This window comes from Ornithodoros turicata, unplaced genomic scaffold (genome assembly GCF_037126465.1).
Source record: "Ornithodoros turicata isolate Travis unplaced genomic scaffold, ASM3712646v1 Chromosome32, whole genome shotgun sequence".
Classification (NCBI taxonomy): Eukaryota; Metazoa; Arthropoda; class Arachnida; order Ixodida; family Argasidae; genus Ornithodoros; species Ornithodoros turicata.
The window spans coordinates 370,080-376,079 of NW_026999357.1; positions in this window are offsets into that span (position 1 = coordinate 370,080).

The following is a 6,000-nucleotide window of genomic DNA, read 5'->3' on the forward strand; positions in this document are numbered from 1 at the left end:
CTGCAACCTCCGTTCGCCTTGTGAAGACCGGGGTGGGACTGTAGGAAAGTCGTGGTCATCAGTACGAGGCGTGACGGTGGCATCGCCGCCCCTGGGAGCGTCAGAAGGAAGGCGTAATATCCGGTCTTGATGACTTTTTGTGGCGGCGGTCTTCACGGGTCATTAAGATAATGATGCAGGATGGCCGGATTTACACTTGGCGCAATTTGACTCTCTCTTATTGTTGCAGCCAAATCGGCGGTGAAGCCCAGCGCATATGCCACACCTAGTTGCACCTCGGCAATTTTGAGCAAGATGGCCAAAGCGTTAACAGTTATAGCACTGGATGGGGCCTTCTATGTACTCTTGAACTATGAAGATCTGAAACCCGAGGGCAATTCGGTGTGGAAGAGGGATCGTAGGTTGAAAAGTTAGGATGACGCTGGGTAACGGGATAAATACATCTTCTGCCATGGAGTCTTGTCGCCTGGCCGATATATCCCCTGCGTCTTTCAGGTAGAGGACGAGCTCGTCATTGGAGTATTCCTTAGGTACCGCATAAATCTTGCCCATATTTCTGGCGTACGATTGAGGTAGTGCAGGGGATACAGGGATTCCAGCTAAACACTGAGCTGACAAAAGATTGCGGGCAGCCTCTTCAGACCTGACAGAGACGAAGAGAGATCCATCTCGGTGGAAACGGTGGTGGATAACCTGTCGTTGGGCTAGCAGGCGTATTGCGCTGGCGACCATATTAAGGTTCAGTTTCCAGAAGGAGTAGTCACTAGTTGCTGGTCGAAACGGAATGGGAATACCGCCGGCTCGGTTCTTCCTGTAGGTGACAGTGCTGAACGGGTCATGAAGAGAAGTGGAAAGGTTGCCATCGTTCATGTCATCTGTCTGCTGAGGAGCTGCCGGTGCCGAAGTGTCCATGGTGTTACCGGGAACATTCACGTCCTGTGGATTGTCGGCATCACCAGAGGAAGGGCTCTCCACCCGTTGTCGTTTGGCAGGGCTAGCGGGGACCTGTTGACCTGTGGGAAGTGTCTCACTGACGTCCGACCTCCCGTCTAGATTACGGCGGCAGGCCCGTGAAACGTCAGCTGGCTCCTTTCAAAAGGCTCCAAAAAGGCCTCAGGGTCCCTCCACTGGACAATGGTTATCTTCGTTACTCGACCAACCTCAACGTTGATATGGAATTCACCAAAAGTGGGGATAAAAAAAGAGGGTGTCTCATGCAAGAGATAAATTTACTTTCTGGTCAGCGAACTTGTCTGGTGTTGATAAGCCATAGCCGTAGAGGGGGGGAGGGGGACGTGATGCATTCATGATTACACTGTTTGCAGGAGAAATAATCTGCACTCACGAAGTTTCTATCGTGGATACAACAAGGCGGTACTTTCGCGCTCCCATTCGGACATACATAAGGTCCTGTGTTTTCGGGTTTTATGGTTTTGAAAATCGCGTGATATCGGGTCGAAAAGTTAATTTTCGGGTAGAAAATATACGATAAAAACCACTTCACGCATCTGAAGTTGAGAGAAGATGTGGGACAGCTAGCTTGGGTCTCCAGTGCTTAATATTCTCCAATGCCGGTATTGGTAGCCTAATTGGCACCTTTCCAATGTCATCCTGGCTTACAGTGTGACGCAGTCCATATCCGTGAGGCCAACAACCGCAAGCCGGTTTTACGACATCCCAACCACCACCACCAGAGAGGAGAGTTGGGGGGGATGTGTTAATGTCGACAGCAAATCTTTTGGATCCATAACTTAAAAACCCGAGATTAGGCGACAAAAAAAAAACGACAAACACAGACAAGGTCTCAAACACAGCTGAAAGTTTACTTAACAGCGCAAACATATAAGGGTTGAAGTAGGTGAGAATGAAGGGTGAGGAGAACGTAAGAACGTCCCCAAAACCAACGGAAATGTCAGGGAAGGCTTGCTAACACAGTTCCCAGCAGAGATAATGGACAGCGTTTCCTTCATAAGCCTTTTGTTGAGGTCACTTTCACTGGACATTACAAAGGTTTCATGCCATCTGGGCGCTCAACTTCTACAGACTTGTAGGTGTTTTACCAATTCGGAAGAACAATCGTTATTTTTTGCTCTGAGGGCATGCTCCCGCAAGCGATCATTTAGGCAGCGTTTACTTTGGCCGATATAAGAAAAACCACATTCCAGAGGTATCTGATATACAATATTAGAACGTTCTAATATTGCATATCAGATACCTCTGGAATGTGGCTTTTGTAGGTAATACTTGCAAGGCAGCGGAACCCCTACGCGGATCACAAGAGAGCAACGCAATGGATGCTAATACTCATCGACGACATCTCTGCCTTCTAGTGTTAACTGGAACAGAGTACCGCAAGTGAAAAACAACGGAAATGATCCTCTGCTCATTGACGAGGATTTTGCGTTTGAATAGACATAATGTCCAAGGTTCCATTGCGAAGTATTATATTGAGGATATGACTTTTTCGTGTTATATCCACACTCTCACTACTGGTGGCAGCACATTACAACATTAATACCAACATCACCTTGGGTCACCGTGTCGGACCACTTCCTCGATTACTAACCGTCTAGACACCCCCGAAAGACACCTGTTTGTGGGCAGATGAACAAAGGGGTGAAAGCTGCTTTAGGGACCGAATTCTGGAGAAAGTGTCCTGAAGCTTAGCAAGCAGGAATGTCGGAAGGTCGAATGGCCAGGTGGTTTCAATGAAGAGGTTGTTTGCTTTGTGTAATTTATTTGTGTCTGGCGAAATGTTATTTAAGGGAGCCGCCCTCTTGACGGAAGGGAGGGCAAATGTCAGGATTTTGAAGGGAGAAGTCGCCCGGAGATTGAGCGGGGCTTATGCGGCATTCGATCCCGGGAAGTATGGACACGCGGGCACGTTGCCGTAAAGTGTGAAAAGTATGTGTTTGTTGTGTTTGTTGCCAACATGTGTCCTCACTGGTGTCGCTTACACGCCTAACAGCCGGTCCCCACTGTGTAGACAGGTCAACAAAAATCTGGTCCGGGAATCGCTCCCGTGACAACAGGCTCGATGGAAGATTGGGGCAACACGGGGGGTACAATTTTCTCGCGGCGTTTCAAGAATCTCTCCGTTGATGATATGCACATAGGGCTTTGAGATGTCAGCTCGTGGATGTGGAGACCACATACTGTTGATTTCGTCGACAGTTCCTTAACGTGAAGTCAACGCCACCAAGAAGTCGAGCCAGTGGTGGTTCATAGCATCACCGCACAGTTCGACAGCTGAATCTCTGTCTAGTGACGTTGGCCCGGTGTACGTACCATGGTGCCCGTACTCAACCACACCAGACGACTACGGCGTTCACATCAAAACTATACACAAGTATGATGCACACACCATCCGTACTGGAATGCACCAGAATCACACTGATGCCACACTAGGCTGCTGTGATGTGCACATCAAAAGCAGCAGAACAGTCTGTCACGCATTGTGTGCGACACAGGCCACGTAATGCGTGTCAAGCCAGAGTTACACCCAGAGGGAGGATTATCGATAATGCTGTTTTAAGCCATATTTTTCACTCCTATCTGCTATGTCGGTGCAAGATAAGTACTCCGCTAGCACCAACCGCGATAGCTACACAGAATGGCATATCTATGATTCAACTGCCGGTCGGCTGTGCTTTACGGCTGTGCCTTTACCAACCCATATCATTCCCCCTTCCCCCTTTCTTTATCTTTAATAAACATATCCCCCCCATATCATTATGTTGTAAAGGGAATTCGTAGTGATGACCCAGGTAAATCGTCTTCATGATTCGCTACTTGAAGGCCCTGAATACTTGAAGGCCCTCAATTTCCTCCTTGCAAAGGAGGACTTGTGCTGCACGCTCAAGTATAGCTTGTGCTACACACACAAGGTGTCTGTGAGAGACCTTTGAGACGCATTTAAACGACGCGGTGCAGGCCATAGTATCGCGTGGGGGATGGGGAGAGGATTTGGTGATCATGTAAGTCACAGTGCCTGAGCTGTCCCCGAGAGCTGAAGAGGAGTTCTCTTTGGAAGCATGACTGAAAATAAACGTATCAAAAGATGAAGGTTTCAATATTTAAAAGCGTTGGAAACGACCTGACGGAAAAGGCATATTGGTCGAAGAACAACTGGGCAACGCACTGCCTTTTGATGAGCCTTTCTTTCGTTCCAGGTTCACTGCTTTCCGCCTTGTTGAATTGAACACAGACACTGGATCTACATACATTCTAAAAAAGTTGGATCTACATTTCAATGGAAGAGAAAAATGCAGTGGAAGACGAAAAAGAATAAGAGAAAAGCTACGACAACAACTCTTTTGAAGGAGAAGACGACGACCTCTAGTGGTGGCGGCATAGACATCGACAGGCTGTGACCTGCAGGGATTACGCGTTGTTTCTGTGCCCAAAAGCCTCTTAATCATGGGTATGTCGTGTTTCATACCCGCATTTTCGTGTCACGCCGATGTTTCGCATAACCAATTCGGGTGTAGTTCCGCATCGGGACCACTCGTTTTTAAAAATTAGTGAAACGGTTAGGAAAGTAAATATTGCATAGAAGTGGAAGAAGATCATATACTGAATCTAAAAATGTAAGAATTATAAAATTCTGTGGACTAGAAGTTTTTTTATGTGCATTTAAACAACCCCATCTGATTCACTTTTAGCGCAGGAGAAACACGGGAATGCTAAGCCTAACGGATTCGAAACTTGCCGTCTTGCGAAAGGTAGCGCCGTTGAAATGGGCTAAATCACCGCACTTGAGTGAGGTTAGGTTAAGTTAGGTTCTACAGATTGGGTGGGTCTGGGGGGCGCCCCCCCCCCAGGCACGCACTAGGCGGTGCGGGCGTCGAGACTGTGCCTCGGGTTAGGTCAGTAAGGTCCTCAGCCAAGATGGCGGATCGCCATCAAGAAACCGGCGATAAAATTCAATTTTTATACGGTTTACGCAATATACGAGGGTCATTCCTTTTTAATTTCGTTACTAATTACTTCCTCTTTCACCTAAAAGCGTTTGATTTTTGTTTTTACTAGGTTTTCTTCAAAAAAAGCCAGTGGTCCCGATACGGAACTACATCCACTAATTCTCTGAAACCTTCGTCATCGTTCCTCACAGCGGAAAGCGAGATGTCGGGTAAGTAAGCGGTTGAGCAACACTTCCTCTTAAGATACACACTGTATACGCTATCCTTTACACACTTTTAAAAAGTAATCTTCGGCATGTATAGCACCATAATCACGAACCACATCGTTCTTTGCGGTTTGTTGAAAACAGGAGACGTACTCTTTTTGCCAGCTGGAGCTGTTAGGTACGTCCCCATGTCTCGTGTTTTTTAAAGGTCAGCAACGCCGATTTCCCGATGTGTTGAAACGGTTGTGATATTCTGAAAGAGCACACCAAACTATCCCCGGAATGGACATCCGTTTCTCAATTTTGTCTTCCTACTACGCAAATTCATTAATCAAAGAAATCGAAACAAGCCATGGGCGCAGCCATTTTTGTGACGTACACGGGATAAGCCTGCTCCATCTACGTAGATGAAGTGTCCTGCTTCTGATTGGACGAAAGCTGCGGCTTTCTCCGGCTTCCAGCGTGTGCGAGAAAATCCAGTTATGGCTGTCGGCGAGGCAACCACAACAGAGCTGTGGAACGATGGAATCGGTGTTACTACAACTTCCAATTCGTCTCAACAACGTTTTCGACGCCAAATTGTGATTATGCGCTCGAGAAGTTCGCACCTCAACCGGCTTGTTACTTTTACAAATTGATGCAAGTACGGGAGCGATTGAGAAACTGCGTGAGCAGTGGCGGTCGTTTGAGCATATTACATGTAGAGGACTGTTCTTCAAAGAAAGAAAATTGTAATTGTACAAATCAAGCGATTGCCAGACCAAAATTCCATGAAAAAAATATATACGTTCTGCGGAATCCTTGCAGGATGGCAATGCACGACGTATGGGTGTATTGTGCCCATTCGAACTGCAGTGTCTGTTATATGGAAG